The 15,337-nt window shown below is 42.5% G+C and overlaps 1 pseudogene; it reads right to left on the reverse strand.

The window, feature by feature from the left end:
* Positions 1-731: 731 nt before the first annotated feature.
* Positions 732-14,939, reverse strand: LOC139418845 (perilipin-1-like; annotated as a pseudogene).
* Positions 14,940-15,337: the final 398 nt, after the last annotated feature.

Raw genomic sequence — 15,337 nt, forward strand, 5'->3', positions numbered from 1 at the left:
GTCTCTAGAGGCACCAGTTAAGCCAGGTGAGGTCACCGCATGTGTGGGGGGTGGGATAAAAGGGCTATCTAAGGCATATTGGGCAGGGCTGGGGACTCTACAGTGAAATAAGACAGTAATAACTAACCAAAACAGCAATAGACAAGGCATGTTGACATTAGAGAAAGGCATGTGTAGCAGAGTGATCATAGGGTCGAATGAGTAGCAATAGGTGAGTCAGGGAGCCGTTCAGTCCCTATTTTACAATTCCATAGGCTAATCAAAAATAATTGGGTACACATGAGCACTAGGCTAATTCATGAGACCTTATAGTTAGTATGCCCTGATATCAGGATATGTCAGTGAAAAGTTTGAATTAACAGAGACTGAAACAATTACATCTGATGACTTGTATTTATAATCTCGAAATAAGCTGAAACTGTCAATAATAAAACAAAGTTTAAAATGACGTTTGAGTGAACTCTAAATACAGAAAATGAATGTTGAAGTCACTTCTGGACAGGGTAGACTCTTCGTCACCACTCTATAGCCTACTGCACAAACCTCATTGCTACAGAACTGTTTTTCATAGGTTAATGTTCTCGGCCTCCATTTTGACTCAAAGTGATCTTGGCTTAGAAAAGGTTGGTGACCACTGCAATAGGGAATACTGCGTACACACACAAATCCTGTCCAGGATCTAGTCACAGCCATAGAAAGCACTCTAACCTCTCACTTCAGCAGTGGCGGTTCTAGCTTGTACGGCTCCCTGGGCGAATCCCCCCTTCAGCCAGGCCAAAGTTGGTCTGAGGGGCACTCTTCACACTGGACACCACCGACACATAGTTCATCTGTAGCTGGTAACCCAGGCCACTGACTAGGCTCTGCAGCCCACAACCACTCAGAAACACAGGGATTTAATTGTCTCTGAACCATTCTTTATCATACAACGCTACCTACTCACATGGTGTGGCTCATTCCACTGTGGTAACCTGAGGGGTATACTACAAAGCAAGATCAATGATTTAGCCAGCTAACTTGCCTAAATATTCTGTAATAACGTTATTTTTTAGAAATGGGATGGTCGAATTGACTCAGAAACAGATCGTTTAGGTTTCTTAATGAACCAAAATAAATCTATAGTTATTTCTGGTTATCAAAGTTAGCTGGCTAACTCATTGATCCTGCTTTGTAGTATACTACAACATGTACATAAAATGTATTTTCAGTCATGGCTGTCAGCCAGAGTGACCCTAGAGACCAGAGCCTATATGTTGTGTAACAGCACTTCAGATTTCTTTGTCCGATATCCACTCCCTAAATTATAATTCAGTAGGGGGAGTCAAGGGAATGCAAGCTGAATGTCAAGAATGTCTTTGATTACATTTTCTGAGAATACCTACACTCAGGCATCCCTGAGTGGGGCAGACATAACCACATCGATTTAGAAATACTGCAGCACAGCAGACTGTTTACAAGGCTTTGAGCAGTAAAACATACTTTAATGGCAATGATTAAATGACCCGAGTGACTATTAAAAAAGAGAACAGATCTGGAGATTATGTGCATTATGTTGGACACCTGCTCTAAGGCTGGTATGATGTAAATAAGGGGGTAACTCTTATAAACTCTACTTGTGTTTTTTGGTCTGTTTTCTGCTCCTCTTCCCAACTGATTAGTTCCGTCACTGAAGTTTGAAAGGACAGGCCCACTGTTTCCACAGCCTCCAGGTTCTTCATGGCATAGCTATTCTGTCAGGGAACATGTGCACTCTACAGTACATTATGAAAGCCCGTTTTTACCATCCATATCAACATATTTGCAAGAAACACATTTTAGTTACAGTAATCAAATGCTACTCAGTGACAAGCCATTTTTTCTCTCTATTGTTATGTAAGAAGGGTCAAGAAAATGATTTGCCTTCAACACCATTTCAGTCCATTGTCTATAATAGTTACAGCAGTATCCAGAGCTACTGTAAGCCTTATCAAAGCCACAACTGTGAGAATACCCTTTCAAAAGTGCTAGGCTTTGCATTTAGCGGCTGACCTCAGACTGAAGGACATTAAGTTGTATCGTCTCGGACCATCACCGTCCGGTGTATATCCATTCTCAAACACATCTATGGTTCAAGCTAAAGTAACTAAAACAACTGCTCTAAATATTAGACACATCTGCTACATTGAATTCCTCTCTGTGTAAAAAGGTAACACTTCTACAGCAGGGAGGCAAGCAACAATACATACAAACATCTTGGTGTTATTATAATCTTTATAGTGTTCTCTCAAATATAGAGTACGTCTAGATTCTGAAATACACATTTTTAAATTCATTTATTCAACATAAAAAAACATTAATATCTCAAAACCACTCTTTTTGATTTAGCTTATTTTTAGACATTGTTTGTAGCAATATACTCATAAAAAACATGTCAAATTACCAGAGTGGTCTCTCTGGTACTTTTAATGATATTACCAATTTTAAAGATAGGAATTGACATTATAGGTCATTAACCAATCACAACCCTCCTTTAGGATTGCACATCCAGAAAGTCACCAGAAGAGGGAGTTCCCCTTCAATCCATTTCCCAATTCGCTGTTTGTTGGTGGTATGCATACGTTGCATCATACCTTAAGAATTGTATGTACTTGTAGAGTTCCAAACAATATGTCTTGAAATGAACAAAATATTAAAAGGGTAGTTTTGAGATATTATAATGTTAAATGTTGAATAAATGAATGTGACATTTTTATTTCAGAATCTAGACATGCACCATATTTTAGAGCACACTATAAAGGAGGATAATGACACCAAGATGTTGTCTGTATCATGTACGGTTCACAGATCATAGGGTCTTACAGGATGAATGTATTGGTCTAAAAATGACCTAAAATGACCACTTTATTCAGGATTTTCTCAGAAATAGTTTGTGATACAAATGTGAAAATGACTTCAAACATCCTTCCTTCCAATAAAGTTTATTTGTGAGAATTGCCAAACAATCTGAGATACCAAAAATATGTTCTGCTCCCGCCTACCTGGAATCACACTACAACCAAGATCTACAGTATCAGTAGATATCAATACTCAACGTGTTAACTGATCATCTTAATGATTACAGTAAATTTGCTTCAATTCAACTGTATTTGCTGTATATTGAGCTAGTGTGTCCTGGACTATTTGTATTTTAAAAGCATAGGGCTGCGTGAAAAAGACCAGTCCCTTTTGGCCTAATTGCTAAAGCTGTACACATAGCTCCCGCTGTCTGTATCTCCTTGTCTCTCTTCAACACTCAATTTCTATTGGGATTTCAACTGCCTAACTACAGTAACCCCTGCTGTTATTGAGAACTAATTGACGTGATTCCCAGAGAGGGAATGATTTAAGGCTTTAGAATGTGTGTTGAATTACCCATTCTAAAAAGTATGCAATTACTCTATTAATAACCTGAATAATTATACCTAATTTCATAAATGACCACACATCATCTCATTCACATGTAAAAATCATGGAGAATTGTCAGTATTTCCATAAATACAGAAATTATATGCTGGCTGTAACTAATAAGGATACATTTTTATAAGTGTCTTTCCACAGGCATGCCTTTCCCTCTCCATGGTTCCTGCAACAACTACTATGTGCTAACCAGAGGTCAAAATTCACAAATTTTACCTCAAATAGACTGACTGTGTAGTACCTAATTGGGATGACAAGATGTTCTTTTGGTTGACCAATTCTGCTGCATCTAGAGCAAATCAGTGAAAATATGAAATGTTTAATTGAATTCTTCCACAATTATTTACAGTGTCTGGGTCCGAGACTAAACTGACAGCTGGCTCTTACCAGTGGAGACACACCGGGGATGCGTGTGACCAGATCCTGACCTTGACTCTTGGTGCGTTGCTGCTGTCTGATCATAGGCACGTCGACATACTGCACTGGCCAGGGTCCGAAGACTTCTGTAGCTGGGCTGAGGGCCAGTAGCACTGACATCAGACTCCTGTTCCCGCGAAGAATCCAACTCTGGAGTACAGATAAAGCGCTCTCAGCGGCTTGACAAACAGACACAAAATGTGGCACATGACTGTCTGTCTCAGATTCTCACTCAACAACCTCAAACTCAAAGCATCACATATCATTAACTGACGACCACTGATGAAGGACAAATAGGATGGACACTCACTAAGAAAAAACAAGCTTATGCAACAACTTCAAGAATCAAAACTTTTATAGTTCTTACATAAATATTGCATTCCATTTACTTAATGCTGACAGACAAGGTTACAGTTCATTACTCATTTTACTCTCTTATGGCCTTGAGTTCCTGAGAAGGTAATCTTGAGATATACACTACATTGCTGTTACTTTCTGTTCTTCACACTAAAATATATAGATCAATCACTAGCCAGAGATAAAGATAATAAACAATGACTGAGAAATCTGAAATCAGGCCAAAATAATAATTACATGCTGTAACGGTTTTCTTCTGGTGAAAGAGAGGCGGACCAAAATGCAGCGTGGTTAGTTTTGTACATCTTTAATAAAGATGAAAATACAACAATCTACAAAACAAGAAATGTGAGGAAAAAAAACAAAACAGTCCTATCTAGTGCCCCAAATACAAAGACAGGAACAATCACCCACAAGAGACCTAAAGAATATGGCTGCCTAAATATGGTTCCCAATCAGAGACAACGATAAACTCCTGCCTCTGATTGAGAACCACTCTAGGCAACCATAGACTTACCTGGAGTACTACTCTAACCACAATCCCATAACTACAAACAACCCCAGACAAAACAAACCACATAAATCCCCATGTCACACCCTGGCCTAACCAAAATAATAACGAAAACACAGAATACTAAGGCCAGGGCGTGACACATGCTAACTATACTGGGATACAGGGGGAACCATTACCCTTCCTGGCCAAGCCCAATGAGGTTCATGCAGTATGACGCCATTGAAGGGGCTCAAATTGAAAATCGTTTTTGACAAGACAAACTGTAAAGAGATGATCTAAATGAAATGCACCATTATAGATGCTGGTGGAGGGATATAAAGGTAAAACATTTATCCAAATTAGCTACAGGGGAATATTTCCCAGTGACACACTTCTGCTAATACACACATGAGTGTGGGGATCAGAAGAAGAAACAGGATTGGAACATAGATATAGATAAAGGACTCATCTTTGTATCTGTGTCATAGTGTCTGTGACAGAATGGGCAGCGCCATTGAGGCTATTTCCATTTTGAAGTAATCCATTTTCTTCTTCACAATTGGCTGATACCTGTTGAACATGACTCCAATGGTCACCAAGAGGGATCAGCCAATGAAGTTGGAAGTCCCACCCAGTTGACTACATTCAAATTTCTGTTTGCTTCCGTTTGGTTCTTAAACGGTAAACTGTTCCGCAATGAATACGTCCCAGGTAATGTTGTTTTAAATGTTTATTCTAAACTCAAATGTTTAGGCATATTATGTCTTTGTTTTCAGTAACATGTAGAGTATTGGCCATACGAAGCGTGAAATCAGTTCTTTGCGAATTCACTTAAAAGGTGTGAATGGTTTATGCCAGGTGAGGGTAGGTCCTTAGGATGCCCATGCTCCTAAGTCCTCGTCTCGAGGGCAAGTGTTGGGAGTGCTCCATGAGGCTTTTTCAGTCAACGCAACATAGCGGCAAATTCAAGATACAATAACCATTTTAACAGTTTGCTACTACATGGATGAAGGAGCGGAAAGAACTTGTAGAGGGAAGTCGTGTGGTGAGGAATATAGGCATCAAGTAGAAAAATAGAAAACATACTCCAGTAGTTCTGAAATTGAGTGAGGATAAATGACCTGCGGTGCGGCGGTGACCGCCGAGTTCGAGCCTTGTCCCGATGATGACAAAAATGATTCTGGCCCAGTGGGGGTGGGATTTTTGGAGAGAATGGATATATCCATATGTGGTGTCAGTTTGGGTGGAGAAGAGGTTGGGGACTGTTGAGTTTTTTGCATTTCTTCCATTTAGGTGGAGTGGGTGCTACGCACTACGCGTCTAGGGGCGAGAACTGTTAATTTCTTTGCACTCCGGTGCAGAGTGCAGTTGAAAGGAAAGATAACTGGGGTTGCATTAAGTGTTGAGGAGGATCAAATTAAATTGAACAAACCCGGTGTCTGTGATGCCTGTCGTTTGGTGCGACGCAGATCTGATGGAGAGAGAGCGTGATGAAACAGAGAAGACACCGTCTGTCCTGCTGAGTTTTGATGCAGATTCTTTACCTGACAGGCAAGTTAGGATGTATCAGTTATCCCGTGAGTGCTTTTGTCCCAAACACAATACTGTGTTTACGGTGCCAAGCTTATGGTCATTGCAGCAGTGTGTAAGGAGGCAGATTCCTAGACGTGAGAAGTGTGCAGAAGGGCATGAGACAAAGGAATGTGTTGTATTGGTGGGAAAAGTTGTGTGAGTTAACTGTAGGGGTACCCATGGTGCTGAAGATCAGAGGTGTTTGGTGAGAGAAAGGCAGCTTGAGGTTAAAAGGATCAGAGTAGTACAGAAGATGTTGTATGCTGAGGGAGTGAAGAGAGTAGTAGAGGAAGATGGGTCCAGGGCGAGGGATCCTAAGAGGATACCTGTGAGTAGGCCGAGGCCAATAGAGAGGGATAGGAATAACATGTGCTTCAGTAAGGTTGGTTTCTTAGCGTTCATAGCCATGGTTTTCAACCGTTTGGGCCAAGTAGTGGAATAGTGGTGAAGTTTTAATGCATGTAGAATTAGTTGGTAGGGAAGTAGTATTTGTTGGTAGGGACATTTTTATTCCCTTTTCCCCATCATTAATACCTTCCCTTTTTGTGTCACAAAGTGTAATGAATAGATGAATAGGGAGGCTGTGACCTACATCACACTCCGGGACAGTAGGTTGTGATTCGCCAATACAAATTTGAAGAAGAGTCTTCGGCTCATTGAGAGCGAGCTGTTGGTGAGGTAACATACAAAACATTAAGAACACCTACCTAATATTGAGTTGCACCCCCGACTTTTGCCCCCAGAACAGTCTCAAAGGATGTCCTTTGGGTGGTGGACCATCCAGGCTGTATCACAACCGGCCGTGATTAGGAGTCCCATAGGGCAGTGCACAATTGGTCCAGTGTCGCCCGGGTTTGGCCGGTGTTGTAAATAAGAATTTGTTCTTTAACTGACTTGTCTAGGTAAATGAAGGTTACATTTTTTTTATTTTTATAATAATAATATTCTTGATACACACGGAAACCAAGCAGCGTTGCAGTTCTTGACACAAACCGGTGAGCCTGGCACCTACTACCATATCCTGTTCAATGGCATTTAAATCTCTTGTCTTGCACATTCACCCTCTGAATGGCACATACACAATCCATGTCTTAACTGTCTCAAGTCTTAAAAATCCTTCTTTAACCTGTCTTCTCCCCTTCATCCACACTGATTGAAGTGGATTTAACAAATGACATCAATAAGGGATTATAGTTTTTACCTGGATTCACCTGGTCAGTCTGTCATGGAAAGAGTTTGGTGTCCTTAACTTTCTGTACACTCTGTGTATAGTTGTATTTATAGGCCTTTTGCCTTTGTTATTAAGTCATTTTTGCCACATGTACATTTTTGTTAATACAACTATGAGTCCAGTCTTCTCCATCAACTGCACTGTAAAATAAATACCACCTATTTTTGCACCTGATCTACTGCTGCATCTCAACTGTTGCTGCTCCACACAAATAGGGCACCTCGGGATGTGGGCTAGGACTAGGATAATAAACTAGTCTAGAGTGCCCAAGTCTCAATGTCTGCTTTTACATAACCAGACCAATTCTGATCTTTTGACCAATTAGATCAGTTATTTAGCAAATAATTGGATAAAAGATCAGCATTGGCAGCCTGTGTACACACAGACTTAGGTACATAATCAACTCATGGACGCACGCCTCTTGGAGGAGGGAACGCAACACCCTGCTACACTGAACTCCCTGTGAAGTGAAAGAGGTATGTGACTGTAGGTGCGGGTAAGGATTTGTATGTGCTTTTGATCCACTTGTTCTCCAGTTAAGAAAACACAACCGGCAGAGATATTACGGAGCATAGATAGGATCCGGTTTCCCAAATGCTAAATCAATAACTCGGTCCAACGGATGAGCCAAAGACTGGACTAAACCCATGCTTTTTAATTTTGAGGATGGTGACAGGGACTATTTAGGTTTATTTTTCACAACCGCAATCACGTGTCCCTTTTGTTGACAGTAAAAACATTCACGGATCTCGTGCGAAGGCCTAGGGTCTTTGGAGGAAAAGTGACCCGAACGAGGCACTGATGACGTATTCGTTCGGCCTTGTGTGTCAAAACGACAGTCTTGTGTGTCAAAACGTACTCATCTGCCAACACTACTACCTGGGCCAATGTCACCACTTTCTGTTCATTTAAATTAACTACAATTCTATCAGGGTGGTTGCTTTTAAAATCCTCCAACAGCATCAACTCCCGAATATCAGCAAAGGAGTTAGCTTTGCTGGCTGAACACCAGCGATTAAACAGAGACTCTTTGTCCCTAGCAAACTCAACAAAAGTACAGTGAGTGTAACGGTTTTCTAGGTGTGAAGGAGAGTCGGACCAAAATGCGGCGTGGCTATTGAGATTCATGTTTAATGAAAAAAGACACTAAACACAAACACTACCAAAACAATAAACGTAACGAAAACCGAAACAGCCTATACTTGTGTAAACTAACACCGAACAAGGACATCAAGACACTAAGGACAATCACCCACAAAACACCCAAAGAATATGGCTGCCTAAATATGGTTCCCAATCAGAGACAACGATAAACCCCTGCCTCTGATTGAGAACCACTTCAGACAGCCATAGACTTCACTAGAACACCCCACTAAGCTACAAACCCAACACACCACAAACAAAAACCCATTCCACACCCTGGCCTGACCAAATAAATGAAAATAAACACAAAATACTTCGACCAGGGCGTGACAGTGAGAGGGTTTTTTGTGGTTCCTGAAGCGCTGCCTATAAGCTTCAGGCACCAACTCATAAGCCCGCAACATGGTTGTTTTAACAATATTGTACTGTAAACTGTCATCCAGGGAGAGAGTAGCTACTACTTCCCGGGCTTTCCCAGACAATTTACATTGTAACAGGAGCGGCCAAACCTTGAGTGGCCAGTGCAGCGCAGCGGCCACACGCTCAAACGCAGAGAAATAGGAATCAACTTCCGACTCCCGGAACGGAGTGACTAAGACAATATTTTACTTACATTGAAGAGGGCTTGATGAGGAGCAGGTTGTGGAGTCGCACTGGAGCCAGCGTCTAGCTCCAGTTGTCGTATCCTCACCTCCTTGTCGATTTCCATTCTCCTAACTTCTAAATCAAACTTCATCTGTCTATCTCTCTCTAACTTTTTGTGCCATTTCCAAACAGGCCACCCTCACCTTTAGCCAGCCAGCCTCACCTTCACCTTTAAATTCAAGGTGAGTTTGGAAACACAGATCTACAGATTGTCCGCTGTAAGCACCCACTGTTCTATTTCTCAATTGTATGATTCCATCTTGTGGTGAAAGTGGAAATAGCTTCAGTATATGATCGCATTGTACTGTAAATGTTCAGCTGTCATATTCCCAGTCTATGTTTATATCTCTAGAGAAAACATTACATTTCTTATGTATAGCCATCTCTATACCAGCCATCAGATTATCTAAATGACTCAACAACGATTCAGGCAGAACATAGTTAACCAGACTCTCAGCCAAGGTCAGTGAAGTGTCTGCTCCCTCCCTGCCAGGCAGACAGGCTTGCTGCTCAGGACATCGCTAAAGCCGTCAGCTGGAGCCATTGAATGCCATGCTGATCACAGTCTGAGGTGGCAGTGATGGGGCTGGAAATGCCCTCCTTAGCCATCTGCACTGTAGAGGTAACTGCCTCCACAATGCCAGATGCCAGCTGTGTGAAACAGAGGAAAAAAGTCAGGTTTTGGGGACAGAAGTCGTGTGGTTTAACAAGCATTTTAAATTGACTCAGAGAAAAGCGTCCTTGCCTTCTCAGGGGGATACTGTAGAGCTGGGATCTTCTCCTCCAGATCATCCAGCCCTTTACAGGCCAGACTGTTCACAGCAACAACTAGAGATAATTCAATGAGTCAGTGTAGATGAATGGGAGGAGACAGGTTAAATAATGATTTTCAAACCTTCAGACATGGATGGTGTATGTGTGCAATTCAGTGGGAGAATGGGCAAGAAAAAAATGTTTAAGTGCCTTTGAACAGGGTCTGGTAGTAGGTGCCAGGTGCACCGATGTGAGTGTTTCAATAACTCCAACACTGCTGGTTTTTTTACACTCAACCATTATCTTCAGACCTTATTTTGTGACAGAGGGACCATCATGACCTGGCATATGACATTTAAAGTAAACCTTCCTCTCAAAAGATTGGACGTCCATTGGATACAATGGTCTTGCACCACTACTACTACCACATTTCATTTTAAGGCCTTTTAAATACACCCAAAGTTACTTTAAACACAGTTGTGGTCGGACGTTTACATACACCTTAGCCAAATACATTTAAACTCAGTTTTTCACAATCCCTGACATTTAATCCGAGTAAAAAGTCACTGTCTTGGGTCAGTGAGGATCACCACTTTATTTTAATGTGAAATGTCAGAATAATAGTAGAGAGAATGATTTATTTCAAATAAAATCAAATTTATTTATATAGCCCTTCGTACATCAGCTGATATCTCAAAGTGCTGTACAGAAACCCAGCCTAAAACCCCAAACAGCAAGCAATGCAGGTGTAGGTGCAGGTGCAGAGACAGCAAGGAGTCATCATGTCAGGTAGTCCTGAGGCATGGTCCTAGGGCTCAGGTCCTCAGAGAGAGAGAAAGAAAGAGAGAAAGAGAGAATTAGAGAGAGCACACTTAAAATTCACACAGGACACCGAATAGGACAGGAGAAGTACTCCAGATATAACAAACTGACCCTAGCCCCCCGACACAAACTACTGCGGCATAAATACTGAAGGCTGAGACAGGAGGGGTCAGGAGACACTGTGGCCCCATCCGAGGACACCCCCGGACAGGGCCAAACAGGAAGGATATAACCCCACCCACTTTGCCAAAGCACAGCCCCCACACCACTAGAGGGATATCTTCAACCACCAACTTACCATCCTGAGACAAGGCCGAGTATAGCCCACAAAGATCTCCCCCACGGCACAACCCAAGGGGGGGTGCCAACCCAGACAGGAAGATCACATCAGTGACTCAACCCACTCAGGTGGCGCACCCCTCCCAGGGACGGTATGAGAGAGCACCAGTAAGCCAGTGACTCAGCCCCTGTAATAGGGTTAGAGGCAGAAAATCCCAGTGGAATGAGGGGAACCGGCCAGGCAGAGACAGCAAGGGCGGTTCGTTGCTCCAGAGCCTTTCCGTTCACCTTCCCACTCCTGGGCCAGACTACACTCAATCATATGACCCACTGAAGAGATGAGTCTTCGGTAAAGACTTAAAGGTTGAGACCGAGTTTGCGTCTCTGACATGGGTAGGCAGACCGTTCCATAAAACTGGAGCTCTATAGGAGAAAGCCCTGCCTCCAGCTGTTTGCTTAGAAATTCTAGGGACAATTAGGAGGCCTGCGTCTTGTGACCGTAGCGTACGTGTAGGTATGTACGGCAGGACCAAATCAGAGAGATAGGTAGGAGCAAGCACATGTAATGCTTTGTAGGTTAGCAGTAAAAACTTGAAATCAGCCCTTGCTTTGACAGGAAGCCAGTGTAGGGAGGCTAGCACTGGAGTAATATGATCAAATTATTTGGTTCTAGTCAGGATTCTAGCAGCCGTATTTAGCACTAACTGAAGTTTATTTAGTGCTTTATCCGGGTAGCCGGAAAGTAGAGCATTGCAGTAGTCTAACCTAGAAGTGACAAAAGCATGGATTAATTTTTCTGCATAATTTTTGGACAGAAGGTTTCTGGTTTTTGCAATGTTACGTAGATGGAAAAAAGCTGTCCTTGAAATGGTCTTGATATGTTCTTCAAACGAGAGATCAGGGTCCAGAATAACGCCGAGGTCCTTCACAGTTTTATTTGAGACGACTGTACAACCATTAAGATTAATTGTCAGATTCAACAGAAGATCTCTTTGTTTCTTGGGACCTAGAACAAGCATCTCTGTTTTGTCCGAGTTTAAAAAGTAGAAAGTTTGCAGCCACCCACTTCCTTATGTCTGAAACACATGCTTCTAGCGAGGGCAATTTTGGGGCTTCACCATGTTTCATTGAAATGTACAGCTGTGTGTCATCCGCATAGCAGTGAAAGTTAACATTATGTTTTCGAATGACATCCCCAAGAGGTAAAATATATAGCAAAAACAATAGTGGTCCTAAAACGGAACCTTGAGGAACACTGAAATGTACAGTTGATTTGTCAGAGGACAAACCATTCACAGAGACAAACTGATATCTTTCCAACAGATAAGATCTAAACCAGGCCAGAACTTGTCCGTGTAGACCAATTTGGGTTTCCAATCCCTCCAAAAGAATGTGGTGATCGATGGTATCGAAAGCAGCACTAAGGTCTAGGAGCACGAGGACAGATGCAGAGCCTCGGTCTGATGCCATTAAAAGGTCATTTACCACCTTCACAAGTGCAGTCTCAGTGCTATGATGGGGTCTAAAACCAGACTGAAGCATTTCTTATACATTGTTTGTCTTCAGGAAGGCAGTGAGTTGCTGCGCAACAGCCTTTTCTAAAATTTTTGAGAGGAATGGAAGATTCGATATAGGCCGATAGTTTTTTATATTTTCTGGGTCAAGGTTTGGCTTTTTCAAGAGAGGCTTTATTACTGCCACTTTTAGTGAGTTTGGTACACATCCGGTGGATAGAGAGCCGTTTATTATGTTCAACATAGGAGGGCCAAGCACAGGAAGCAGCTCTTTCAGTAGTTTAGTTGGAATAGGGTCCAGTATGCAGCTTGAAGGTTTAGAAGCCAGGATTATTTTCATCATTGTGTCAAGAGATATAGTACTAAAACACTTGAGCGTCTCTCTTGATCCTAGGTCCTGGCAGAGTTGTGCAGACTCAGGACAACTGAGCTTTGAAGGAATACGCAGATTTAAAGAGGAGTCCGTAATTTGCTTTCTAATAATCATGATATTTTCCTCAAAGAAGTTCATGAATTTATCACTGCTAAAGTGAAAGCCATCCTCTCTTGGGGAATGCTGCTTTTTAGTTAGCTTTGCGACAGCATCAAAAAGGAATTTCGGGTTGTTCTTATTTTCCTCAATTGAGTTAGAAAAATAGGATCGAGCAGCAGTAAGGGCTCTTCGGTACTGCACGGTACTGTCTTTCCAAGCTAGTCGGAAGACTTCCAGTTTGGTGTGGCGCCATTCCGTTCCAATTTTCTGGAAGCTTGCTTCAGAGCTCGGGTATTTTCTGTGTACCAGGGAGCTAGTTACTTATGAGAAATGTTTTTAGTTTTTAGGGTGCAACTGCATCTAGGGAATTGCGCAAGGTTAAATTGAGTTCCTCAGTTAGGTGGTTAACTGATTTTTGTCCTCTGGCGTCCTTGGGTAGACAGAGGGAATCTGGAAGGACATCAAGGAATCTTTGTGTTGTCTGTGAATTTATAGCACGACTTTTGATGCTCCTTGGTTGGGGTCTGAGCAGATTATTTGTTGCAATTGCAAACGTAATAAAATGGTGGTCCGATAGTCCAGGATTATGAGGAAAAACATTAAGATCCACAACATTTATTCCATGGGACAAAACTAGGTCCAGAGTATGACTGTGACAGTGAGTGGGTCCAGAGACATGTTGGACAATGATGATGACTCCGAAAGCCTTTTGGAGTGGGTCTGGGGACTTTTCCATGTGAATATTAAAGTCACCAAAGATTAGAATATCATCTGCTATGACTACAAGGTCCGATAGGAATTCAGGGAACTCAATGAGGAATGCTGTATATTGCCCAGGAGGCCTGTAAACAGTAGCTATAAAAAGTGATTGAGTAGGCTGCATAGATTTCATGACGAGAAGCTCAAAAGATAAAAACGTCATTTTTATTTTGTTAATTGAAATTTGCTATCGTAAATGTTAGCAACACCTCCGCCTTTGCGGGATGCACGGGGGATATGGTCACTAGTGTAGCCAGGAGGTGAGGCCTCATTTAACACAGTAAATTCATCAGGCTTAAGCCATGTTTCAGTCAGGCCAATCACATCAAGATTATGATCAGTGATTAGTTCATTGACTATAATTGCCTTTGAAGTAAGGGATCTAACATTAAGTAGCCCTATTTTGAGATGTGAGGTTTCATGATCTCTTTCAATAATGACAGGAATGGAGGAGGTCTTTATCCTAGTGAGATTGCTAAGGCGAACACCGCCATGTTTAGTTTTGCCCAACCTAGGTCGAGGCACAGACACGGTCTCAATGGTGATAGCTGAGCTGACTACACTGACTGTGCTAGTGGCAGACCCCACTATCCTGGCAGGCTGGCTAACAGCCTGCTGCCTGGCCTGCACCCTATTTCATTGTGGAGCTAGAGGAGTTAGAGCCCTGTCTATGTTGGTAGATAAGATGAGAGCACCCCTCCAGCTAGGATGGAGTCCGTCACTCCTCAGCAGGTCAGGCTTGGTCCTGTTTGTGGGTGAGTCCCAGAAAGAAGGCCAATTATCTACAAATTCTATCTTTTGGGAGGGGCAGAAAACAGTTTTCAACCAGCGATTGAGTTGTGAGACTCTGCTGTAGAGCTCATCACTCCCCTTAACTGGGAGGGGGCCAGAGACAATTACTCGATGCCGACACGTCTTTCTAGCTGATTTACACGCAGAAGCTATGTTGCGCTTGGTGATCTCTGACTGTTTCATCCTAACATCGTTGGTGCCGACGTGGATTACAATATCTCTACACTCGCCAGTTTTAGCTTTAGCCAGCACCATCTTCAGATTAGCCTTAACGTCGGTAGCCCTGCCCCCTGGTAAACAGTGTATGATCGCTGGATGATTCGTTTTAAGTCTAATACTGCGGGTAATGGAGTCGCCAATGACTAGAGTTTTCAATTTGTCAGAGCTAAATGGTGGGAAGCTTCGGCGTCTCAGACCCCGTAACGGGAGGAGTAGAGACAAGAGAAGGCTCGGCCTCTGACTCCGACTCGCTGCTTAATGGGGAAAACCGTTTGAAAGTTTCTGTCGGCTGAATGAGCCACACCGGTTGAGCATTCCTACAGCATTTCCTTCCAGAAACCGTGAGAAAGCTGTCCGGCTGCGGGGACTGTGCCAGGGGATTTATACTACAATCTGTACTTACTGGTGGCACAGACACAGTTTCATCCTTTCCT

This window comes from Oncorhynchus clarkii, chromosome 2, assembly GCF_045791955.1.
Source record: "Oncorhynchus clarkii lewisi isolate Uvic-CL-2024 chromosome 2, UVic_Ocla_1.0, whole genome shotgun sequence".
Taxonomy (NCBI): Eukaryota; Metazoa; Chordata; class Actinopteri; order Salmoniformes; family Salmonidae; genus Oncorhynchus; species Oncorhynchus clarkii.